This window comes from Gopherus evgoodei, chromosome 1, assembly GCF_007399415.2.
Source record: "Gopherus evgoodei ecotype Sinaloan lineage chromosome 1, rGopEvg1_v1.p, whole genome shotgun sequence".
Classification (NCBI taxonomy): Eukaryota; Metazoa; Chordata; order Testudines; family Testudinidae; genus Gopherus; species Gopherus evgoodei.
The window spans coordinates 339,925,237-339,952,324 of NC_044322.1; positions in this window are offsets into that span (position 1 = coordinate 339,925,237).

Sequence of the window (27,088 nt, forward strand, 5' to 3'; positions counted from 1 at the left end):
TCATTGAAATATGCAAAGGTACAACTTAGAGCTCTACTCTTTTTGCAGCGTTACTCCCTTGACTTGACCTGTAGATCAGATGACCAATTTCAAGACACAGTCTTACAGTCACTTTTAACTAATACTTATCAGACCCACCTTCTTGAGCATCATTACTTGCTTGCTCATCTCCCAGGAGTGGGGATCCATATGGGGAAATCTTAAAGGAATAAAAATAAGTTATTTACCATAGTAACCATGGTTTTTCAAGATGGTTGCCCATGTGTATAGATGCACATTCCCTCACTTCTTTCATCTCTTGTAAAGGAATTCCTCTATTATAGTTGAAATAACTGAAGAGAGGTGAGGTCATGCTCTCTGTAATACCTTCAAAACTCAGATACTTCTATACACAAGATGTTGGAGTCATGCTTATCTCAAGAATGTGGATCCATTCTTAGATAGTCTTTTCTCCAAATCAGTTGTAAGCCATTGCCCTTATGAGATGCTAGCAGACACTGTGCTTCTGAAGGTGCCATCTCTTAGATAACATTGTGGGCATGTTTATAAACAAATGTTTAATAATAATGAAACATGAAACCCAGGTGCTGCACACTCTTGTTTCTTAAAGCCCCCCCGTCACTTTTGATAAGAGTATTGGGTGCTCGGGCCAAATTCTAGTTTGGGTTAATACATTCTGCCTGCTTAATTTCCCCTTATCATTTTCAGCTAGATATAGTATTCACTTTCTTTCCTAAACTATTATTTAGTGTTGTTGTTTCCTGTTTAATAGTTGTCACTTATCATCCTAGAAGTGGTGCATGTATCTGTTTGCTGTAACCTGTAAAGGGCTTTAGTACCCTTTAGCATGCAAGGCAGAACAGGTTAGAAAACTATCAGAAAGAAAATAATCTCTGTTTCATATAGAATTATTCCAAGGAGTTTTATGCAAAAAATATTTTGAATGGACAAATGATGTAATTTATCATTTGCTGTTTTTTAAAATGAATCCCCAAATGATTATGGGGTCTTTAAACAAGATAAGGGTATCAATTTATTAATTTGCTTATAGAACTTTTATTTATTTTACTTTTTGATTTGTTATTGTACTGAACTTCTTTAAATTATAAATTCATTTTATGAAACAGTTCTATAAATTCAACAGGGAGGAACATAATTATTCTAGCCTATGTAGTTTAATAGAGAAGGGTAACCTTTCTAAAGGTTTTTAAGCCATCCTATAGATATGTATAGTACAGATATAATTATCTCAGAAATTCAACAGATAACTTACATAAGGAAATCTAAAAATAAAATAGGTGAAAGGAAATAAAAAAGTTACCAGAAACAGTAGAGAAATCAGCACATTAAACATGACTAAAAATAGAAAAACCAGAATATCATTTAATACCAGGAAAGGAAAAACTCATAATGGAAACGAACATTCAAACAATGGGTCGACTGGAGTTTTCAGAACTATTGACGTATTAGCAGAATGTGGCACCCCATGGAGTTTCCGGAAGACACTGACTCACAGTCCTGCTCAAATCCTGCTCACTTTACTTGGGAAAGACTAGACAGCTGTACTGGGACAGTGCCATGAGGACTATTGCTGATGGCACACTACATACAGCCTATCAATTCTGTTTGATATTACAGGCTTTCTGGATATCAAACTACCAAGCTCCATTTTGTGTTCTGAGCACCACTTTCATTACAAGACTGTTCTTATAATTATTTTGGCTCTGTGTTAAGTGCCTGGAAAATTCTCAGGAACAACATTGTGGGCCAGAAAGACTGTTAAGTGCCTAGGCTAATGAATAGGGAGAGTCAGTTGCCTCAGAATGGAATCCACAAAGGTGCGAGCTAGTTGGCTCCCATCTAAATTAGCCAATGAGAGATGCTGACAAGAGGGGTGTGTTTTAAGCCACACCCTCTTTTTGAGTCTAGGCTGGAGTAAGGTGTTGTGGTAAGCACAGGCGCCAACTTTTCCTGGTGCCATTGGGGTACTCGTGCCCCCCGCCCCTGGCCCCGCCCCGACTCCATCTTTTCCCTGCCCCTGCCCCACCCCCATTCCAATCCCTTCCCCAAATCCCTGCCCTGGCCCTGCCTCTTCCCTGAGTGCGCCACATTCCCCCCTCCCTCCCAGCGCTTGCCATGCAAATCAGCTGTTTTGCGACACAAGCGCTGGAAGCCAGAGGGGAAAAGCGAGTACGTGGTACGCCCAAAGGAGGAGGCAGAGGCAGAGCGGAGGCAGAGGTCAGCTGGGACAGGGGGCGGAGCGGGATGGGGAGATGACGGTGGGTGCTAAGCACGCACCAATTTTTCCCCGTGGGTGCTCCAGCCCCGGAGCACTCACGAAGTCGGCACCTATGGTGGTAAGGACCCAAGGACTAAAACTCTGGTCTGTAGAGCCAGGGGTAGCTGATATTCCCACAGTGCCACTAGGAGGGTATACAGCAATACACCCAGGGAGCACAGTGGAGAGTAGGCACTGCAGGAAGTACTGCCCAGAGACCCAATGTGACTGTACTCTGAATCCCTCTGATTGGCCAAGTGCCTCTCCTTAACCCCAGGGATTGCCACATGAAGTTGTCTGGCAATCACACTGAGCTTGGTCTGCTGCAATGCCAGACTTTGCCTCACCTCCTGAGTGCCGATCCCTAGCTCTAACCTGACTTGGACCCTGACTTCTGCCTCCTGATTCTAGCTCAGTGCTGCCTCTGATCTCCAGCCTCTGACTCCAGGCTCACTGCTCGATTCTAACCTGATACAGCCTCTGGTCTTTGACCCCAGCCTGACTCTGACCTTGACTCTTGTTTATGGGACCTGGCCTTGTGATTTCTCCAGCTCCTGCCTGATGACTCCCCTTGCTGGTGAGCAGACCTCAAGCCAGCTGTGACTACTAGGCAAGACTGCCTACATCCCTTACAGTAGTTTCTTCTGAGAATGAGTTAGGTGCCTGCCTCATTCCACAAAAAAACAGCTGAAGGAGGAGGAGCCATTCACCTTATAACTTTTAGCCTTGTGGTTAGAGCACTTGCCTGAGATGTGGGAACCCCAGGTTCAATTCCCCCTTTTTTGCCAAAGGGAGAGGAAGGATTTGACCAGGGGTCTGTGACCTCTAAGGTGTGTGCTCTAACCACTGAACTACAGGATCTTCTGGTGTAGGGCTCTTTCAGTCTCTCCTATTGAAGCTGTTCCACTATAGATAAATAATTAGAGAGTCACTGGAGCACAGGGACTAGCCCCTGGGTCTCCCAGATAGATGTCCTAAGCATCAGGATACAATTAGTCTCTTTCTCTCTGGCTCAATCACTCTTTCATTATTCAATCCAAAGTGGAACAGCTTCAAGAAGCGAGATTGCGGGTACAGCATCTCTAAATATCCCATAGTTCAGTGGTTTGAGCCTTTTCATGAGCAGTAGGTGACCTCTCTTCAAATCCTTTCTCCCCCTTTGGCAGAGAAGGGGGAATTGAAGCTGACTCTCCCATGCCCCAGGGGAATGCTCTAACTATGGATTTAAAAGTTATAAGACCACTGCCTGGCTGCTGCCTCTTCCAGCCAGATTTTGAATGGGACCTGATCCAGTAGGTGGCCTCTGAGCATGCCTACCAGATTGGGCCCCACATGTGAGTTAGGAAGGTGAACAACTATCTTCACCTGGTTCATGGATTGCACTGGGGCTTAGGTGGGAGATGGGCATCAGATGCCTGGAGTGAGGCAGCATTGTGCATGCTCAGAGGGAGAGACATAGGTGCTGAGGGAACTTTCACCCTGAAAATGTAGGGGCCTACTGGGTTTGGTGGGGGCTTTGTGGATCACAGTGGAGCCTAAAACTGGGACTTAGGTGCCTTAGTACCTTTGTTAACATGGGCCTAAGTGCCTGATCCAAAGGTCCTTGGAATCAATGGGAGTTTTTCTATCGACTTCATTGGTCTTTGTCTCAGGCCCTAGGTTGTCTACCAGAAGGGATTAAATTTCTAGAACCAAGTAACACTGACACCTGAAGGTAGGAAGGTTCTAACCAACCCAGTTAAACCCGTAACTTGGAGTTGTAAATAAATGACAAGCAAAAGAAAGGAGCCATACATCCGCAGTGAAAAGACAAACCAAACCACTTCCCACCCACCCCTAAGTCGCTCTTGGTGTCTATATCTTTCAGTTATATGGAAAATTACAGATTTTGTCCATAACTTTTCCAGGTCCTTCTAAGAATTTCTTTTACCCAAATAATTTTAGCTTGTTAATTGGGCAAACTTGAAATATCTTATTTATTGTTAGAAAGGGACTTAGTACGCTCTGGGCACCTTGTTTTGAGAATTAGACTTCTGTTGATGTTGCTGAACTAAGTGATATTAGGCCTTTACCCAGATTCCCCGGACAACATAATTGTCCATAGCCCTAAATACTTTACAGTCCCCTTACTTTAAGTAACAGGATCCATTGGTCTCATTTTTTTACAATAGCTCATGACCACTGGTGCCAAAATTCTTTATTATTCTCATGTTGTAATAGGTTCTTTCCTATCAGTTAGTAACTTCTAATAGAAGAAATGCTTCTCTGCTGGTTGGATTCTCTCCTTTCTAGATCTTAAAACTCACTTTTCTTTAAGTGCTGAGTGTTAGGTACTGAAGATAGAAATTCTGGCCCATGAGTGTGGAATAAAGCTGCATACCATAATTAAGATACAACAGATCTCAGTTCTTCTGAATAAGGAAAAAAAGTAAAGAATGAAAAGTATCTATTTGGCTTCATGTTGAACTACTTAAAGATCTGAGGGTAAAAACAACTATAGTGAAAATGAAAGTAGGAGGATGCAACTAAACTGGATTAGAGAGCTTGTTTTGAAAGGAAAAGATAAGAGAAGGAAAAACAACGAAAAGTATTCATAACCCTGTAGCTAGAAGGGAATAGGGAAGGTTTTACAAATATGCGTGGGGGAGGGGGAGGGAGAGGTGTGAAGTGGAGAAATACAAGAGGAAAAAGTGGACATGTTAAAAATGAGGTGGAATGAAATTAATAACTTGATTGCTTTTTTAAACAATGGAATTACCAAAGTGGTGGTTGAAGGGATTGTAGCAGGTGTAATGTGTTTGAATTTAGTAAAGCATGTCATACATTGTCCCATGAAATGCCACTCATTTAATTGAAATGTGCTGGACATGAACATTTTTGCATGGTCTGAAAATTGGCTGAAGGACCACAAATAACAATAGTACTTAGGTTTTATATAGTGCCTTATAAGTTCCAAGTACTGTAGAGACATTCACCAATTGATTCTTTCAATATCTCTGCAAGGTAGATGTGTGTTACTATTCCCATTTTACAGCTAGAGAAACTGAGATAGAAAAGTTAAGTGACTTTCCCAAGGTCTCACAGCATGACAGTGGCAGAGCCCATGTTATTCCTGAGGATCTCTGACTCCCACCACTGTGCCCTTTGTTCCAGAACGTCTTATAATATCCTACCCTGCTTATTTCAGTCCCTCTTCTCTTGGGATCCTTCCAGCTTGGGCAAGAATCCAGAGGGAGGACTAGGGTGAAATGCTCAGTGGAGGCACATGTTTGTTCTTTGAAACAGAAGCAACATACACTCTGGGCTAGGGGAAGCTGCAAATGGAAGCATGCACCCTTCCTGGCTCCAACACTTCCCTCTATCACTTCCTTTCCTATTGCTGTGTCCGCCTATTCTCCCTGCTGTCTGGCCTTCTTTTTGACTTTGGGCCTTCCTGGTTCATTCTACCCATCCAACTCCACTCTATCTGATCCCTTTCTTGTGTCTGGTTCTCCTTTCTAATCTTTTGCTGTCTCTGCCTTCCTGCATGATCTCCCTCTTCTACTTCTCTTAGATTCATGACTACTGGTGGGACCCTTGGTGCTACTGCTCTCACATTCTCACAGCATCTTTTAATGGCACTTGTTCCTTGTTCTGTCTGTGTTGTTTGGATTGAGGTCTACGAAGAGCTTTTTAGGGCTTTGTTTGTGGGAAGATGATTATGTAGCTTTCAAGACTTTAGGTATTTAAGTGACTAGACGCTGCATTTGACACAATGGTTTTGTCTTTTTCAAAGCTTGCTGAAACAAAACAAAAGGAAAGAGAACAGCACAAGATTTGGGATTCTTGTTAATGTTTTTAATACTTTTCAGGCAGTTTGAATTTACTGTTCTCTGTGTAAGTCTGTTCCATAAGCAGAAATAAATGTGAAATGCAAGTTTAAAGACAAGACTAACACTTTGAAGCTGCATTTTAAGTGTAAATTCTAAGGGCATCTAAAATTAGAAATCTGTTTAGATTCTTAGCTGATAATAAAACAATAATACATGGCATTCACTGTGCTTTTCATCTATAGATCTGGAAGTCCTTCACAAGGGTAGGTACCATTAGCCCCATTTTATAATAGGGAACCTCAGACAACGATAAGTTAGGTGATTTGCCCAAGTTCGCATAAGCAGTCAGTGGCATAGCAGGGATTAGAGCCAAAGTTCCCTTGCTCCCAGGGATCAAACTGGCCTGATTTTCCACACACTTATACCGATTTTATACATTCATAGATTGTAAGGTCAGAAAGGACCATGATGATCATCTAGTCTATGCCCCTATACCATAAAACTTCTCAATTCCTAGAGCACATTAGTGTATCTTCATGGACTTTACTGGAGTTATTTCTGATTTATACCACGACAAGAGAATCAGGCCCATTGTTAGACTGACTGAAAGTAAAAGTTATCATTGGCCTATTCTCTATCCCTTCAGAAAATCTCTCCAGTATTGCTAGAAGAAACATCTCTTTTGCCATTCCCGCCATCAGGAACAGCCTTCCTGTATTCATATGTCTTGCCATTTCTCTGAAGTGGGATGTACAGGGCCTTTGAGGGGCGCTCTTGTGGGCCAGTGGCTCCCCACCTCTGGTTCACAAACCAAAAGGACCACACTCACATGGATATAAGTCAGTTCACCATGTGATTTAGCGAGATATAGCTGCTTCCCTCCAGCTCTCTAATTGTAGAGTAAAGAAAGGCAGCTATGTTCTTACTAAAACCCAGAGTCGGCTCTAGGTTTTTTGCTGCCCCAAGCAAAAAATTTGCCGCCCATCTCCGAGAGCACAACTGCCCAAGCAAAAAAAAAAAGAATGGATGGATGGAACGCCGCCCCTGAAATTGTGCCACCCCAAGCATGTGCTTGCTTTGCTCGTGTCTAGAGCCAGTCCTAATCAGGAAAGCAGTTGGGAGAGAAGCCAGCAAGAAAGAAGCAACTAGAGAATAACTGGTGTGGGGTAATGAGGGAGGTGGTTCCTAAGCCCTAGATGGGTATGAGTTTTGCTTAAATTCATTTCAAATGGTTATTTTGAGTTCAATATAAACTTGGTTGTCACCTGAACAATGTGACTTGGAGATATGAGTCTTTAGTTTTGTTGCTTTATCTGAAGTTAGCTACAGACAAATTGACTAACAGAATGTGGGAAGGGGACTTCCTCTTATTTTGGTCTTTTGCCATGTGCTTTTGGCCTCTTATATTCTCCATTGACTTTTGAATGTTATCTGAAACTACTGTGATAGACCCAGACCAGTTGGGAACAGCAGAGTAGGAGAAGGAAGATATACTGGCCACTGGATAAGCAGTTTTCTGTTCCCAGAGTGACCAGAGCAGGGGCTGCTCCAGGCTAATGAGAACACCTGACTCCAATTAACCTGCTGAGAGTCAGGTGAGACTGTTAAGCACTTGACTCTAATTAAGGCCCCTCTGATGCTATAAAAGGGCTTACTCCAGTCAGGCCAGAGGGAGCTAGAGGAGAGGAAGTGTGTGAGAGGAACTGGGAGCAAGAGGTATGCAAGGAGCTGAGCGTGAGTAGTCGTACTGCTGGAGGACTAAGAGGTACAAGTGTTATCAGACATCAGGAGGATGGTCTGGTGGTGAGCACAAAGAAGGTGTTTGGAGGAGGCCATGGGGAAGTAGCCTAGGGAGTTGTAGTTGTCATGCAACTGTACCAGGAGGCACTCTAGACAGCTGCAGCCCACAGGGCCCTGGGCTGGAACCCGGAGTAGAGGACGGGCCTGGGTTCCCCCCAAATCTCCCAACTCCTGATCAAACACAGGAGGAATTGACCTGGACTCTGGCTTCTACCAGAGGAGAAGGTCTCTGGGCTGTTTCCTGGCTCACAGGATGAATCTGTGAGGTGATCAAATCTGCCAATAAGTGACAATAACTCTCGGGGAAACATTTTGGGGAACAGTGTGTATGAAAATCACTGACCAAAATAAGCCTGCATTATATTAGAGAATTTAGTTTACTGTTGCATGTAATGGAGGAATAAGGAAGTCTAAAGTTGTGGTATTTAGGATTAATTAAAAGAAGTCTGACCCTTAATGTGATCTGTGTCAAAGCTTCCATAAATGTTGTTTGTTCTCTCTGAGCCGTGATTCAGACCATTTGTTTAAAATGTCTATATTATAAATTATTTATCCCCTGCTTCCCTAGCAGTGATTTCTTCTTAGGAAGACATTCTGCCTTTGAGTGAACAGATAAGTCTGTTTGGCATAACAATAATAAATCGTCCTCCTTCCTTTCCCGCTCTGTCTCGGAAGCAGTACTTGCATGAAGATATTCTAATGCTGTTCCCTTTGTTAGCAAGAAATATTTACTGCTTATTCCCAGTACTGTAGAAATGAGAGATTATATAATGTACAGTACGTTACAATATTTCTGGCTTGACCCACTGGCAGACAATAACCTGGTTATTGGAACCTTTGGTTTTTAGTAACTTTTCTTAGCTGTTTAAAGATTCTTAATATTGACACATTTCATTTCACTGGGAAAAGGAAGACATTGGCTTCAGTCCTGCAAGGGGCTGAGCACCCTCAACTCCGACTGAAGATAGGATTGGAGCCACTGTCTTCACACATAATTAAAAAAACCTCTGTTAGCGCTAGGTCCGGGTGAAGAGTTGAGGTGAAAATGGTGGTGTTCCAGTCTGCGCTACTGGAAGAATGTGCTTTTATAGACATTATTGTGCCTGTTTACACTTCAATCTCTGGGCTTATATCTCTGCTTCACCATGTCATCCCCCAAAATATAAAAGGCCAGCCAAGCTCTCTGCTTTTCCCAGCCTTGTTTCTGGAGCACAGATGCAAGTCCAGGCTTGAGTCTGAGATCTACCTAAGAATCCAGACCTCTGTAGTTTTGCTCACCTCTATTATCCCCATGCACTCTTGGCTGCTGTGCTCGTTTTCCTGGCACTAATTCTCTAACAGGCTTGATGTTCTATAATCTCATTTATTTCTTTCAGCAGCAGCAAATAAACCTGCCAAAAGCAAACCAGTAGGTCAGAAATTATCTGGGAAGAGGCACTGCTGTGTACCTGTAGGGGAATGTTGCCATGGCATATAGCAGTGAGGCAGGGAGAAGCAGATGTTAAACTCAACATCAGTTGAGTCCTTGACCTCCTTAGTCCAGAGCTGGAACAAAAGCATTGACTTTGTCAGGGATCCAGGTGTTTTATTACATGACTGAAGCATCTGCATCAAATCAGTTGTGCGAAACAGAGGGCTTGGAATCTGTGCCAAGTTCTCAGCTGCAGCCAAGCAGTGCATGGTGTAGCTGAGGAGAGAAATGGTGTTTCTGTGCACCCATGATCCAGGGCCTGGCACTGTCAGTGCAGTTCCAAGTTTAACTTACCCTGCTGACAATGTTCACAGAGGCCATTTCAGTGACCGGGGATGCCATGCCCAGGCAAACCCCTGCACCAGTGGCCCAAAGAATGGATGTAGGAACCATTAACATGGCTCTTTGGCACCTGTGAATTCCCCTATGTTGGGAGAATGACTCAGTGACCAAGTCAGCCATCTCATACTGTAAGATCAGTAATGGATCCAGAGCACAGGACAGGGTCCAGCAGAGGTGAAAGTAAGCCGATACGGGCCGGTACGGAGGACTGGTAAGAAAAGGAGACTGGCTGAGGGAGGGAGAAACCTACACCCTGCATAAGAATAGTTTAAACTCAGCTGTTCCCTGAGTGGTTCAGCCCTCGGGGTTAGGAACGGTTTCTGGCATCCTTGTTAATTTCACTCACAGTAGCAGGGGGAGGGTGTATTTGACCATGGCAGGGGCAGTCCTTGTCTGCCTCCGGGATGAGGGGCTCTTGTCTCCAATACGAATACACACAACAAATACAAGCATTTGACTGCACAGCTTAAATCCAGAGCTAATAAAAGCAAGTGGAAGGGGAAAACTCACCGTCACATTGGTTTCTTGTCTCCTCCCTCCCCCTCCTCCAGCCAGGCTGCAGACAAGGCTCTGTATTCCTTCCCCCGTCCCCATCCCCAGCAGGGATTCTCCTCTAGGCTCTAGCTTGCAGTAGGGACACTGACTGAGATGCCTGCTGCTGCTGCCTGTGTAAGAACAGTTTAAACTCAGCTGTTCCCTGCGCAGTTCAGCCCCCAGGGTTAGAAGCCGTTTGTGGCATCCTTGTTAATTTCACTCCCAGCTGTTGTTGCGGGGGGGGTGTGTGTGACCATGGCAGAGGCAGTTCTTTTCTGCCCCCGGGATGAGGGGATCTCCTGTACACAAAAAACACAATCAAAATCAGGAACCATTTCCAAGTTCAAATCTATTCCATTCCCTCCCCAGCAGAGGATCATGGTTGTGATGTCCAAACTGCTTGAAGATCCTCTTTGAAATGTTACTGAACCACGCAGGGAACAGCTGAGTTAAAACTGATCTTATACAGGAGGCAGGCTTCTCCCTCCCTCAGCCAGTCTCCCTGCTCCTGCTGCAAGCTAGAGGGAAGCCCCTGCAGCTGCTGCTCAGTGCCAGGCAGGGAGAAAGCATGAAGCCTAGTGTCCGCAGCCTGGCTGGAGGAGGAGGGAAGACAGAGAAAAATGTGACAGTGAGTTTTCACTTTTTCAGGCTTATTCCAATAGTAAAGTTTTATTACAGACAGTACTGGTAGTAGTAATAGTAGCTTTATTTTCTCTATCTATGTCATGTAATGGGAGGGATCCATGAAGTACGTAGGAGAGGTGCGTTGCTTGCAATTGGACCATACGGGTAAGAAATGTAAATTACTTTCACCCCTGCCCAAACCCCAGTGCTCCCAGCTGCCTCTGCAGCTGGTAGCTCCCGGGGTGATTTAAAGGGCCGGCTCCTAGTTTCAGCTGAAACCCGAAGCCCTTTAAATCCTGATTTAAAGGCCCCACCTCTTCCGATAGAGGCCATGCCTCTTCCAGTTGAGCCCCTCCCCCTCCGCAGGACTCTGAGTACCGGCAAGTCCTTTAAGTTACTTTCAGCAGCCCCCCATCAGTTCCCACCCCCCTTGCCTCCCACCCACCGGCAACCCCACCACTCAGCACCTCCCTGTCTCTCCCTCACCTCCTAGAGGAGGTCTAGACTCCTCCTCTCTCAAGCTTTTTTGTTCTGAGCATGAAGCACCAATTATAGCCACCTAAAAAGTAGGTATATCATAGAATCATAGCATTGGAAGGGACCTCAAGAGGTCATCTAGTCCAGTCCCCTGCACTCATGGCAGAACTAAATATTATTTAGACCAGGAGTGGCCAACCTATGGCTCCAGAGCCATATGCGGCTCTTCAGAAGTTAATATGCGGCTCCATGTATAGGCACTGACTCCAGGGCTGGAGCAACAGGTGCCAACTTTCCAATGTGCTCACTGCTCAACCTCTGGTTCTGCCACAGGCCCTGCCCCCCATTCCACCCCTTTCCATCCCCTCCCCTGAGTTTGCTGTGCCCTCCCTCCCCCCCCCCCCCCCGGAGTCTCCTGCATGCCACGACACAGCTGATCAGGAGGTGAGGGAGAGACAGGGAGGTGCTGAGTGGTGGGGTTGCCGGTGGGTGGGAGGCATGGGGGGTGGGAACTGATGGGGGGCTGCTGATGTATTACTGTGGCTCTTTGGCAATGTACATTGGTAAATTCTGGCTCCTTCTCAGGCTCAGGCTGGGCACCTCTGATTTAGACTATTGCCTCAAAATACTGCAAATAAACCTGTGTTCCTTGTTACTGGGAGCTCCTTAAAAGAAGGCACCGAGCCTCAACAGCAATGAACATAATTACAAGCTGCTTTAATTAAACTCCTATAGTAATCTCCCAGCATGCACTGTTTAGTGTAAAACTTCGAGGAGGCTATGGGGACAATGTGTTCTATGTCTGGTACAGTATTGTGAACCCCAAGTATTCAAAAATTGAGTTATCCCCTCACCCCCCAAATCTTTACATCAGCTTACAAAACCATGAGTTTAAAAAAAGAATAAATTTTGCATTCTTTTTATTTTCCTTCTGGGTTTTCAGCTATTAGACTGCACTAGATCATATTTTCTACCTTTTTTCTCTGCAACCATGTGGGCTAGAAATTTATTCTTTTTGAAAAATCAAAGCTGAGATTCCCGTGTAATCACTTGTCTCCAAGAACTGGAGCTTTATGTAAAACACTAAGTATCATGAGACTCTTGATAAAGTTAACAATGCTATGGGTCTTCCAGAGTCCTGCCCCGGAATCTGGACGTATCTTCTACAAACCCTATGGCTGTTCCACCCTAAGAATATGAAGAGGAAACCCAGAATTTGTGATTAAACAGTTATGGTTAATAAAATTCTGATTTGTTTTGTAAGGTCCTCATTTCTCACCCAGAACAGTTAACATTTCTAAGGCCTGTAGTTAGTTAAGAAAGCACAGCAGGCCCAAGGTGCAGAATATTCCCTTTGGTTGAATGATCAGAAGTCACTTACCTCAGCTTACTATTAATCTATAGGCAATGCCCTCTACTGATTCCATTGAAGTACTCGTTGCTGTTGCATGTTGAAAAAGACTACAAAGGGAGGAATATGGATTTTTATTAATTGGTGAGGTGGTTCCAATTGGTATGTTCAGGGCATTTCCAGAGAATTAATACTGTACGGTAACTCCCACAGTCTGAGTGGCTATCTCCATATTCCATTTATTGTATTCTTGCACTACTGTATCTGATTTGATATAACGGCTTATCAGGTCTTGATTTTATGTATTTAATTGAAGCTAAAATTTAACTTTGTGTAAGTTGCAAAGCAAAAGTCTCTAGAAGTGAGTGAATATGAGATTATGGTCAGAAAACAAGGCTAGGATTCCTTTGTAGAGTGGCTGGAGGATGAATGGGAAGACAGTATCTAGATGTGATGGGGAAACAAAACACAACAGCCTGAGATATTTTGGGCTTGATTCCCCCTTGTACCGATGTTCTACTCAGGGGCAATGCACATGGGGCACTATCATAGAACTGGTCACAGCTCCTGGATTCGCAGTTGCTCAGCCCCAGTGCAAGTTTGAAGGCAGCTTTAATGTACATCACTGACATAAGGCCCCGGGAGGCTAACCCTGCTGGAGTATTGATGGAGCAAGGTTCTGCTACATTCATGACCTCTTCCCTTCCATGCTCCACCCTGACACATCCCATTCCCAGGGCTGGATTTCCAATTAGGTACAGGAGGCATGTGCCTAGGGGCACTGGCATTCTAGGCGTGCCTAAAAGTTAAAAGTGGGTTAAAAGTTTCTTTTTTTTACAGAAATCACGAAGGGCAGCTGAAGGCAGAGGGGGTCGCTGAAGATGCTGTGCCTAGGGGCGTTTAAGGTATAAATCCATCCCTGCCCATTTCATCCCCTTGAGCAAGGATGGAGGGTTTTTCTGGTGTGGAAGACATCAGAGCTGCCTCTGCCAGGTTTATGCTGGCAGACACTTGCCCTACATATGGGGAATTCCCCAGTGGCAATATCCAGTGGCTTAAGTTGAACCAAGTGAACTTGGTGGACCAGAGAATCTGGAATGTTGTTTCCCATTTTAAGTGTAGACGTAGGGAATTCCACTCAGAAATCTGTCTTGTAGAACGAAGTTTTTTTTAATAGAGCAAACATTTCAACCACCTTTTTCCAGCTGCGAGATCTTGACTCAGTCTGTATCAGTCCATTTAATTTGAGTCACTATAATTGTGCAGCAAAAATAATCTCTCCCCCTCTCGCCCATGCAAGACAGCGATACTCTGAGAACAACCAGTGCCAGACACTGAACTCAATGGAGTTGAATGAGTAAGGGCAGAAATTGGTCCACCCTGTTTAGAATCATACAGAACTCACAAGTTAATCTCTTAACAATCTGAATAAATGCAGAAAAGTCTCAGTCCACCAATCCAGTCTGTTGAAATTCATCTGAAAATTAGATTTCTAATGAAAATAAAGATATAATTATAGTAGCTCAAATGAGATGGATTGATACAGACTGAGTCAAGATCTCTGAGTTGGAAAAAGGTGGTTTGAAGGATATTCACAAGCCCTCCCCCACCTCTCTTCTCCCTTCACTTCTTTCTCCTTATTTCTTGATACGCATGAGCATTTTAATATGGTACTCTCATACAGGTGTGAAATAGGTTTAAATGATGTGTTCTAACACATCTTCATTAACTGCCTATGACCAGAGAAAATAATATATTAAGACTCCTTACAAGGAAGAAGAGACAAACACCAGAGCCTGTACATACCCTTACCAAGTATTTTGTTTTTGAAAGTACCCACGTAAACAGGCATGCTGGAACTTGGAGAACTTCTTGGTGTGGTAATTACTAGTGCCCTGTGACTGTCTGATAAACACCTTCTTAACATAGTAGTGCAATGCAAATAATTTGTTAGTTAAAAATAACTCTGCCCTCTGTTGGAGATGGACTATTTATTGGCTTATGGTACTCAGAGGCATTGTGTCATTAATATGTTTGGGAAAGAAGTTTGGTGAATCAATAAAGTCCATCCAAAGGAACTAGAGGACTCGAGATTAGAAATAGGATACTCATCTCCTTTTGTTTGAATGCAGTCCAGATGGGTGGCCTGTTTGAAATGAGCTTGTAACTTGAGTCCAGTTCTTACTGCATAGATCACAAAAGCCACTGCCATAGTTGGTACTAAATGTCAAACACTTTAGCAATTTCAACAGAGAGGCCAAAGACTGAATAAGTATGGAGATTAAACTGTTCTTTTGCCATGAGAGCTACCATATTAGGTTACAGCTGAGGCACATTGGCTTGGTAGCATGAGGAAGTCCCTATTTCTGTGCTGTGCCTGTTCTTTTTGTATAGCGAGAAGACTTCATTCTCCAGGGGTGTTAATCCATCAGTTTTCACTGGCCACTTAGGAAGTTAAATAGGCCAACAGCACCTTTCACAAGCATTATAATTTTAAAGAGGGAAAACAAGTATATTACTATGCATTATGGATGCATACTGGTTTGACTCCATAGTTAAGGTTAAGTTTAATTTTGCACTTAAAGCAGGGATTCAACCTCTTTGTTATGTTATGAAAACACACTCTCTTCCCCAAATTCTCAGCACTTATTTGCTGAGAGGTTAAAAGTAAACCCATTAATTATTGTATGAGTTAAAGATGAATTAAAAACTGGGTCATTTAAGAAATTTAGCACCTGTCAGTCTTTTCTTTGTCCAGATTTAATAACAGAATGAAACACTCTTCAAACTTTCCATAGAGTTAAAATTCATTAAAATCTAATCTATTTTCAAGAAATTAAATTGTAATTAAGTTAAATTATGGATTGTTGATTCTAAATGTTGTATAGAGTACAAATAGGGTCAAGTCAACAGCTCAGAACTTGTATGTGGGGCCATTGTGACATCAGAAGTAATCTAACCAATTACCACCCTTTTTATATAGCTAATTTGCATGCAACAACTCTATTGGTTGTAATGACTCAATGGAATGAGGATGACTGGACATATGCCATGAGTTCTCATTGATACACTTTTTAGCTCAACTGTCCTGCAATTTAAATGTGCTATGTCTGCATGCTGAACTGGGTGTCAGTAAGTGAAAGGCTAACCAAAGTACTGCTGACTTCGTTCCACTGCACACAAAGACAAAATTGCTGGTGGAACTGAAGGAGGAGTGCAGGGGGAAACGCTTAAACAGCAGACACTTTGCAACTGGGCTCCTCCTACCCCTCTCCACGTAGCATCTGTCTCACTATCACACCCCTCTAACCCAGTAAGTCAGTTGCAAATTAAGGTCCAAGTTCATTACTTTGCAGGGCTCTCACAATGGAAAGCAACTGTGAACGTAGCTTAACTGGCCAGCACACTCTAGCTGCTTTGTGCTGTGCCAGTGTATCAGTGAATCTGCCCTTTTAGAGTTAATTTTTTAAATGATTGAATATTGATACTGTATATTAAGTCACTTCATTGCCCCATGCCTCAGGTTCATCACTTGTAAAATAGAGATACTGGCCACCTTTTGTTAAACATAGAATCATAGAATATCAGGATTGGAAGGGACCTCAAGAGGTCTTCTAATCCAACCCCCTGCTCAAAGCAGGACCAATTCCCAACTAAATCATCCCAGCCAGGGCTTTGTCAGGCCTGACCTTAAACCTGTAAGGAAGGAGATTCCACCACCTCCCTAGGTAACCCATTACAGTGCTTCACCAGCCTCCTAGTGACAAAGTTTTTCCTAATATCCAACCTAAACCTCCCCCACTGCAGCTTGAGACCATCACTCCATGTTCCGTCATCTGGTACCACTGAGAACAGTCTAGATCCATCCTCTTTGGAACCCCCTTTCAGGTAGTTGAAAGCAGCCATCAAATCCCCCCTCATTCTTCTCTTCTGCAGACTAAACAATCCCAGTTCCCTCAGCCTCTCCTCATAAGTCATGTGTTCCAGCCCCCTAATCATTTTTGTTGCCCTCCACTGGACTCTCTCCAATGTTTCAGCATCCTTCTTGTAGTATGGGGCCCAAAACTGGACACAATACTCCAGATGAGGCCTCACCAATGTCGAATAGAGGAGAATAATCATGTCCCTCAATCTACTGGCAATGCCCCCACTTACACAGCCCAAAATGCCATTAGCCTTGGCAACAGGGTCACACTGTCGACTTATATCCAGCTTTTTGTCCATTGTAAACCCGAGGTCCTTTTCTGCAGAACTGCTGCCTAGTCATTTGGTCCCTAGTCTGTAGCAGTGCATGGGATTCTTTCATCCTAAGTGCAGGACTCTGCACGTGTTCTTGTTGAACCTCATCAGGTTTCTTTTGGCCCAATCCTCTAATTTGTCTAGGTCTCTCTGTATCCTAACTCTACCCTCCAGTGTGTCTACCACTCCTCCTAGTTTAGTGTCATTTGCAAACTTGCTGAGAGTGCAGTGCACGCCATCCGCCAGCTCATTAAGGAAGATATTGAACAAAACTGGTCCCAGGACCAACCCTTGGGGCACTCTGCTTGATACCAGCTGCCAACTAGACATGGAGCCATTGATCACTTTTCATCATCTGATGAAAAGTGATAGATAAAAGCTAAGTAGTATTTCTATATTTTCAAATCATTAGAAATATCACGTAGTAGCATTCTCTTTGGGCTTCTCATTTAGAGTTCATGGGTGAATTTTTTTATCACTTAAAAATACAAAATTCCAAAACAAAATACTATCTTGAAAAAGAATTGAGGCTAAGCGTACATATCAATAATTGAAGGGTAAGAGGCGTGACAGGATTATTGCTAAACCAAGCATTACAAACCCAGGAAATTCATAGTAAAGGCTACATATAAAATAAATAGATTTAAGGTATGGAAATGCAGTTATGGCATCCAAACAACCTTAACTCTGCCTGTGCACATCACAAGAAATCATTGGAGAGACTCAAAGAGTTTGACGGAGACTGGGACTATAACCAATTTCCCACATTGTAAGGAGCTTGTGTACCCGATAGAGTGTTTGTGCAGCATGACAGACAGAAGGGCAAATCCTCCTAGAGAAGAGCCCTAGGGGAGTGTTTGCATGTGCACACATACTTTAGTTACATGTGAACTTGTGATAGTGACAAGTACAAAATCTTTGGACTTGGGGGACCTCCAACTTTCCCCTGGAAGGCTTGGCTTTAAAAGAGTTATTGACAATATTCACACGTGTTGTAAGAGTTATAATCCTTATATGTAGCCATATAGATAGATAATTTTAACATGTTTTCCTTTAGAGATTGAGTCATTCTCCTTCCATCAGAGATTTAACTCTGTATAACGTGTATGTCAAAGTCCTGACCTGTACCACAGCAGAGAGGTAATCTGAGGTACAGAAAGGGGAAAAGAAATACTATACGTGACATTAGCACACTGCCTTCCCCAAACCCGTTACACAATAGCTTAAAAATAGCTATGGAAAAATCAAGCAATAATACGTTGCAATGTAGGCTGTTTGGGAAAGCCCTGTATGAATCATACCCAAGGAACTTGGGTTTGTGATTCACCATTGGTGAATCATGGTTGATTTAGTGTGTTCTAGCTCTTAAAGCCATGAGTAAATGTGTCAGACTTCTTTTCATTGCCTAGTCACAGCTGGATGAAAGGTGAATTGCACCACTGTGACTCATACTATTAGTCCCATAAATTATACACCTATGAAGGGGACAAAGGTTTCATGTCTTTGTCATTATGACTATTGGATGTGACTCCTCTTGAAGTGATTTATCCAACTAAATCCCAACTGAGAGAGACTAGTGTGATGTTTGTGGCATGCAGGGTCTTAGAGTAACAAGGACAAAAAGTGGCTACATCATCCTTTTTTTTTTTTTTAATAAATAACTTAAAAAATCTACTGTCACACTCACAACTAAAAGAACATGACAATAAGGAGACTGGGAACTGTACATATATAAATGTAACCCTTCTGCCCCTCTGAGTTGGCAGCAACAAGGGCCGGGTTCAGTATCGAGGGGTTCCATTTCAATAACCCAATGCCAAACTAGCTTGAGCCCCCACCCAGTGACCTGGGAAAATCTTACACACACCCCTAGGCACCTCAAAGAGGCAATGCTTCCCCTCTCGCAAGCACAGAGTCTCGGCGTAGCAGAAAAGGTTTAATACATGAGATAAACAACAAACACTAAATTGGGAAAACACCTCAACTAGAGTTCATAGACCAAACCGTGAGCAAAGACCCACCCCAGGAAATTGGGCTGTGTCCTCTTTCCTGGGCTCTTGAGTCCAGCAACCCCCAAATCACCCACAGTCCCAAAAGTCCCACAATCCAAAAGTCTCTGTCCTGGGTCAGTGCAGCCCCAAAGTTTGAGAGTCTATCTGCAGAGGTCCCTCCCCCCAGCCTGGGTAGAAAGGGGCACCTTACATGGTCCGGGGCCAGCTGCCCTGCCTCTCCGTGGGTTCTGCTCCCGCCTTCTCCACGAACTGCTCCGCTTTACCAGCCGCTCCACTCTGCTCCTCCAGCCGTCCTCACAAACTGCTCCGCTCCACCAGCTGCTCTGCTCCACCAGCTGTCCCGTGAGCTGCTCCAGTTGTCCCTGCAAACTGCTCGGCTCCGCTCGCTCTGTGGGCTACTCCGCTCTGCCAGCCGCTGTGCTCCACCAGCTGTCCCATGATCCGCTCCAGCCATCCCCACAAACTGCTGCACTCCGCCAGCTGCTCTATTCCACAGTATAGCTTCAGGCTCCCCCACTAGTTAGCACAGTACTCAGTGCTCTCAGCTCAGTAATTTCAGCTCTTTAGTGATTTCAGCTCACAGTAAAGGAGCCCCAGTGCTAGTGCACCATTAGCCAAAAGTGAGTTCAGCTCAGTAACCTGTATCCGGATTCTTAAGGGAATAAAAAATCAACTCTGACATTCTACAGTGGAGAGAGGAGGATGTGCAATTGGTGTTCCAGGCCCTCACAAGAGGCCCATACCATCAGGTACACACACCAGTCCCCAACCTCTCTCCCTTCATGGGGTTTTGGAACCCATGTCCCATGTTTAGCAAGTACCACCCAACTGCGGTTGAGTTATCTCTGTCACAAAGCAGTCCCACAGCTCCCCATTCACACAATCAGGGTGACAAAACTTTTTTTTCCTCTGCCTCAGTAACAAAGAAATTGGGGATCCCAGAGCTGTTAAAATAACCATCCCAGTCTGCTGTGGGCTTATGCTAAGTGGAGGGTGGATGCCAATGCAAATCTTTCCCCATTCTTTGAAATTCTTGGAATTCTTTCCACATTCCCTACAATTCACCACCAGATGTCAGGCTAGCGCTCATCCTGACTCTGCTTACATAAATTTAAAGAATTGTCATTAACACTTTGAATTGTCAAGATGTGGCCAATCACCACTTGTCCATCATACTTATCTGTACATTTTGTTATATTGTAAAGCATGTGGTGCGTTGTGGGCACTACCCACTGTATAATTGGTACAGAAAAGTATTGCTTACCAAATACAGGACAAACAGGATATCCTAAATCTACAGGCCCAGAGAATCTCCTTCTAACAAAGTCTACTGTACAACTGAAATGCCTTAGGCTGGCCTTCTGTTGGTAGAGAGAATAAAACCAGGAGCTCTGTTCTAGATTAAAGATCCAATTTATTATCATTTCTGCATGATGCATTTATTCTGCTATTTTAAATTGCAACAGAATTCAGAGACTGACTTTGAAAATGCACACAAACAAGTGTTAAAACTTTAAGGATTTTGAATACTGTGAATCCTGTATTAGTTACCCTAAAGCAGATGTTAATTTATTATTAGTCATTTTAGTTTTAGCAGAAAGCTCTTTGTCTATAGTGTCAGTGAGGTTGCTTAATGACAAAGCAATAACAGCTATAGCTTCACTTCTGGAAAAGGGGTCACCCACTTAGAACTATAACAAATCTCTATCACAGCAGGAGATACAGCGGGAACATGAGCCTTGAAAAGGTTCCAACCAACTGACTATGGAAGGATTTAATCCTGTTGCTTATTATGTTTCCTGTTTTCATCTAGCAGCTCAACATCATTGACAGGCTTCAAAATTGACTGCAGGGCAGCAAGCTACAGAAAGCTATTGATTAGTGAACCTAGAATCTGTGAGACTAGGAGGCTCTCTACCAGCTGCTCAACTATATTGATTTAATCTTTTTAAAATAATTGATGGCTTGCTAAACTGTCAGTTCATGCACTTCGATGTGAAGAGAAACAAAATATTCTGATTTTTCCCCCTCACTCCAGTGTTTAAAATGCTCCCTGAGATGCCTTCTTGTTTGTTTATTTTGACTTATATAACCAGTAAAAAGACACACCCAAGCCAGGCTCTTGGATGCCTCTGACAGTTTTTTAAATATGTTTCTAAAATGAACCATGCGAGCTCCTCTTAGCCAGCAGTGGTTCAGCAACTAAAAATAATCCATAAATATTTGAACATCCACTTTCTCTGCAACCAGTCACTCTCACAAGACTTCCTAGGAAGACACTGTCCCTTCTCCAAAGAGCTTACATTCGAGTGGTAAACATGACACAACCAATGAGCTATGGCCATAGGTGGGGCTACAGAAATCAGGTTGTCCAGTTAGTTGCTATGAACTATTACATTATGTTAGAATATTGAGGCTGCTTGGTAATGGAGTCCACCAACCCCTAAAGAGCCAGTAGCATACCAGGTGTACCACAACTCAGAGGTAAGCACAGCAGGTATTTCAGTAGCTAGGCCCTATAGGCCCCTAAGTGAAAGGGTATATTTTTAGGGCTGACAGGAAAGGGGAAGGTTGCAAATACCCTAGATATAGAGGCTTGGTGTGATGAAGGATATTTTTTCTGGTCCTCCTGCATCTTCGGTATCTGCCAATACTCACTAACTAGGTCAATGGTGGAAAACAGGGAGGTGGATATCAGGGTGGCCAGTGCCCCCACTGTGTGGGACAATGAGTATGCATTCTTATACGTAAATTGGTTGTTTCTGATATCCACACAGAAGTGAAGTTCTCTGTCTTCTCTTTACTAAGACAATGGGGGCTACCCACAGACTGTAGCTTTCTCCAACACCTATTTCCTTCATTTCACTGAGCATCTCTTCTGTTGGTTGGTATAAGGCAAGTGGGACTGACAGGAACCTCTCTCAAGCTGGGGCGTGCTTGTGGTGATCCAATGCTGGATGTGGGTTGCACACCTCATCTCAGCTGGTTGCTTGGAGAAGGCAGTGGAGTGTTTCTGAATCAGCTGGGTCAGATGCTCCCTCTGTTCTGTGATAGTTTGTGCAGTGCCCATGTCTATTTCCTGGACCCAGACCTCTCCCGAGCCATCGCTTATGTTGCTTTTAAAGGTAGTGGGGGCACTGGCAGCATCTGGTCTATCTTTGGGAATTACCATGTCTTCCCAGTGAAGGTGGAGGACTCATGCAATGCTCTGGATGCAGTACAGCCTCATGGGCTGATGGGTGCGGTTCAGGACTCTCACTGCCAGCACCCTTTTCCTGACAATGACTAGGCTTCAGACCACCACAAAGAGGTTTGCACAGGTGCCAGGGTAGGGCACTACCTAAGTGGTATAAATCTTGCCCCCATGCCAGTCTTTTGTCTTACACAGGACAATGGTCTCAGTCCTATTGTCAGCCAACCAGGATCAGGGCGTCTAGCCTAGTGGCCGGAGCAGGCAGCAGGCCTAATGGCTGGGGTCAGAACTGCAGTCAGTCATCAGGAGTCAAAGCCAAGAGTAAAACCGGAAGGCAGAAACTAGCTACCAGAGCCAAGGGTTGAGCCAGCGTCTATAGTCAGGAGCCAGAGCTAATGGTCAGACCGGAGGTCAGGAACCGAAGCAAGCAGGCTTGCAGGGGTTCAAGGCAGGTGCAGAGCAGAGGCAAGACTGGGTGCAAGGTCGGAGCAGCAGGAACAAGATGGAGCAGGCACAGTAGTGGGCATGAGTGTTGAGAAGCCAGAGAGATGCTGCTGTTGCTGGCTTAAGAGCCAACCTGCTGGCCTCAGCAGCCAATCAGGTGGCTTGGCTAATCAGGCAAGCCAGCTGTACTGATGAGGCTGCCAGGAGACTAGATCTGCTGCAGGCCCTGATTCCTGTCACCTATCCACAGAGGGAAAGGGTCCTGGATCTTAGCCCTTCCAGTCAACAAGGGGTGTGCATATGCCTGGAGGTCAATACATAGAGGTCTTCCAAGAGGTACATCAACTCATCTAGATGTTTGTCTAGTTTTACAACAGGCTACATAAAAAACACTAGCAAAGTCAACGCAAAGTAAAATTTCATACAGACAATGACTATACACTGAAATACAAGTACAATATTTATATTTTAATTCATTTATTTTATAATTATATGCTAAAAAATGAGAAATAAGCAATTTTTCAATAGTGTGCTGTGACACTTTTCTTATTTTGTGTCTGTTATTTTGTGTATTTTGTAAGCAAGTAGTTTTTAAGTGAGGTGAAACTTGTGGGTATGCAACACAAATCAGACCCCTGAAAGGGATACAGTAGTCTGGAAAAGTTGAGAGCCACTGGTCTACATGATGCCTCGCCTAGGGTCGTTGAGGCCACTTCTATGGGTGCAAAAGAACTTTCAGTGGAGCATTGAAGCTGGATTGCAGAACTGCACACTGTTGCACAGCTGTCTTGATTTCCCAATCCATCCCTGCCCCCATACATAATTCATGCATGGTCCTTTTTGAGTACTATATCAGGATGTGCTTCATATAATAACTTTAGCATTACAAGTCTATGTACTGGATATGATTGCCTGAGACCCTAGTAATAAGCACTCATCCTCGACATTTAGACTCCTTTTGGCAATAACAATGCTAGAGCTCTGTGCTTACCCTCTCTGTTCAGCCATTTGTACCCATTCTCTACACTCAATACCATAATGGGTCTCTCTGTATCTCATTTCACCTGTGCTGTTTCTATTAGAGAAGTGGACAGCAGTTCAATAGGGAGGATCGTTTCTGTTGGCTGAGGTCCTTTTGGCAGGCTTGCCGGTAAAGGAAGTTTGCTCAGAGCAATAGTAGTCATAAGCTGATAAGGCGAGAGCCCATCTCTGAATTCTGGCAGATGCCATAAAGGGTACAGGTTTGCTCTCACAGAACAGACCTTTCAGAGGTTTTCTGAGTCTGAATCTTTAACAAAATGCCTGTTGTATAAGTAAGAGTGGAACTTCTTTATCGCAAAAACCACTTCTAGCCCTTCTTGTTCTAGCTGGGAATAAATCTTTGTCTGCTGGAGCTAGTGACCTTGATGCATAACTCATGGGATGCTCAGATCCCATCTGATATGCATTGGGCTAGTACCACTCCCACCCTATATGGTGAGGCATCGCAAGACTATGTCAGTTTTTTTCTGACTCTCATAATAAACTAAAAGGTTTGACTTTTTCAATTACTTTGCTTCTGCAAAAGTTTTTTTTTTGTTTTGACCCCAGTGGAATTGTATCACTTTCTGTAACGATTTGTGTAAGGGAGTCAATATGGATTGCAAGTTGGGTAAAAAATTACCATAATAATTGATAGGCCTAGAAAGGATTTCAATTTGGACACCGACTTTGGTGGTGGTGCCTTGGTAATGGTCCTGTACCTTGTCCTCTACTGGATGTAAGCCAGTTGCATTAATTTTGTATCCCTGGTAAATGACTTCAGCAGCCTGGAAAATACACTTCTCCCTCTTAAGACACATACCTGCATCAGCCAATTTTTGTAGTATCCAGGCCAAGTTTTGCAAATGTTCTAATTCAGATTCCTCTGTAATCAAGATATCATCAAAGTATGCACAGACCTGTGGCATGCCTTGTCCATCGTCCTTTGAGAAATACCCACAGGCACTGACACTCTGAATGGGAGGTGGTTGTAACAAAACAACCCCTTGGAAGCATTTATCATTACAGAAGGTTTAGATTTATTGTCCAGAGGGATATTGAGATATGCATTACTTAAATTAATTTCTGTGAAAGTTTTCTCCCCAGATAAGGTAGCGCATAGAACTTCAACCCTGGGGAGTGGATATGTATCTAACTTGGCCACATAGTTGACCATGACCTTGTAGTCCCCACATATCCTCACTCCATCATCTGATTCTAACACTGAGGCAATAGAAGCAGCCCTGTGTGAGACCTGGACAGGTTCAATAATACCAGCTGCATGTAATCAGCCTAGTTCTTGGTCTACCTTATGGCACATGGTTTAGGCTATGTGCTGTGGCTTAAAGAAATGTGGTTTAGTGTCTGGATCCACCTAAATTCTGCCAGGGACCCCTTTCAGAGACCCTTCCTGAGTGTTTTTCAGGAAGCGTTTCTACGCTTATGTATGCACATGGTTGATGTCTGCCCTGTTAAATTTTAATACCATTAACTGATCTGGCCCCATGAGGCTGGGGCCTTCCCCCTTCACCACTGCTAAAGGCAAGCAGAGCTTTTGGTCCTGCTATGTCATCTCCACACTGACTATACCTCTCACTAGAACTTGTTCTTCTGTATATGTATGTAATACCACCTTTGTTGATCCCAACTCTGGTGTAATGTCCTTTGGTCACAATGGGTGAAAAGCAACGTTATTATAGACCCATCACCATGATTACTCTTTGTCCATTAATTGTAACATCCACTTTCAAAGGCTCCTCCTTTTGGCTTTTTCTGGTAACATTAAACATAGCATACATTGAGTCCTCGGCTTCTGGCACCTCTTCCTCCTCTGCAGTATTATGAACCTCTTCCTTGTGACCCACATTTTCCTTTCCATGTGTTCATTTTTTTACAGCACACTTTTGCAAGATGACCTCACTTCTGGCAAATCCAGCACTCCATATCCTTGTATGGGCAGGAGATATTGTCGTTTTTCTCCCCGCATGACAAGCAATTTTGTGTGTTCTTACGGAGGTACCTCTGTTTACTTAAAGTTTCATTTGCTTTGTGTAGAATGCTGGACAGTTTGTGCCTGGTGCCTGTTTGGCTAACTACATTCTATTTAGTGCTTCCTAGTAAATCCAAAAGCAGGCTGAGCATCTATTTCCATGCCTTGGGCTATTTCCAGAGCTTTTAAAAATCTAAGGTGGACTCTGCCAACAGATGTCTCTGAGTTCTTTCATCATTGCTGCCACAGACACTTCTATCCCACAGCCTGGCATTTAATGTATCTCCAAAACCACAGCGCTCTGACAGACGCACAGTTCTGCTACAATAACTGCTATGGACATTCCAGGTTGGCAGGAGAACCCAGTAAATTTAAAACTCTGCACAGTCTCTGGTGGCTTGGGGTTACGATGGTGAGTGACAACTTTAACTACCTCAAAGGATTTGGCCCTTGGCTTTTCCTGTACTGCCAAACTTCTTATTAAACTATGGTTTTTCTTCACAAATGCTCACTAAAATGGCAAGTTTCTTGTCGTCATCCTCTGTATCATTTGCAGTGAAGTACTGTGAGAGTCTCTCTGAGCACTGAATCCAGTCCTCCTACTCCTCATCGCACTTTTTCATTTTTCCATATGTAGTTTTATTTTTGTTTTGGTTTTTTGCAATGGAAAAAAAAAAGTTGTCACTTACTCATACAGCGTGTAGAACTTCGTGGTTGATGTTTTCATTTTATCCTCATCGCCATTGTAGTAGGGAGACCCAAGGAGATTAGAACTGAGAAAGGAGATGTTTTATTCTGGTACAGTTCACATAGACAACTAATCAGCCTCCATCTTGGCAAAACTTCTCATCCCCTCACCCACTTAGAAAAACATCCAAAATATTTAATAAATTTCAGTTAGTATTCTATAGTTTAACAGTGTGATTAAAACTGCAAATAATCATGATTAATTTTTTAAATTTTTAAATTTTTAAATTTTTAAAAATTAATCATGTGAGTTAACTGCAATTAATCAACAGCCCTACTTAAGATGCTTCTTCAGCCAGATTTCAGAGTAGCAGCCGTGTTAGTTTGTATCCGCAAAAAGAACAGGAGTACTTGTGGCACCTTAGAGACTAACAAATTTATTTCAGCATGAGCTTTCGTGGGCTACAGCTCATTTCTTCGGATGCATAGAGAGTTTATATCTACCCATGTGTTATTGATTTTGTCCTTCCGCCTTCAGTTCTTTGCAGAAATGCTACAAATGACTATTGGATTTCAAATGAGAGACTGCTACAGTCATAAATACCTTTTAAGCCACTTAAAGTCTAGCTGTGTTGCGGTATTAACACTACTCTTCTTGTGAATGTTGCTGCTGCCTCTCACAGTTAAACAATGTGGTGAAGTGCCACATGGAGTACAAGCAAAATTAGTTGAAATGTTAAAGTGTTGTTGGGAGGGCAGGGGGCAGTTTCTGAAAACTGTCTGGACTTCTCTCATGATTTGGACCCTTCCCTTT